The sequence below is a fragment of the Tupaia chinensis genome, unplaced genomic scaffold, assembly GCF_000334495.1.
Source record: "Tupaia chinensis unplaced genomic scaffold, TupChi_1.0 Scaffold144308_1, whole genome shotgun sequence".
Classification (NCBI taxonomy): Eukaryota; Metazoa; Chordata; class Mammalia; order Scandentia; family Tupaiidae; genus Tupaia; species Tupaia belangeri.
The window spans coordinates 1-311 of NW_006204166.1; positions in this window are offsets into that span (position 1 = coordinate 1).

Below are 311 nucleotides of genomic sequence, written 5' to 3' on the forward strand. Positions count from 1 at the left end.
AAGTAATAAGTGAATACAGTAAGGTGACAGGTTACAAAACCAATATCCAAACATCTATAGCATTTCTATTTATGAACAAGTTGAACGAAGCAGAGCTGAAGAAAAGAATCCCTTTCACCATAGCCACAGGGTGTATAAGATACCTAGGGATAAACCTAACTAAGAAAGTCAAAGACCTTTATAAAGAAAACTATGAAAATCTTAAAAATGACATTGAAAGTGACATAAAAAAAATGGAAGGACATCCCATGCTCCTGGACTGGAAGAATTAACATAATCAAAATGGCAATTCTACCCAAATTAATCTACAT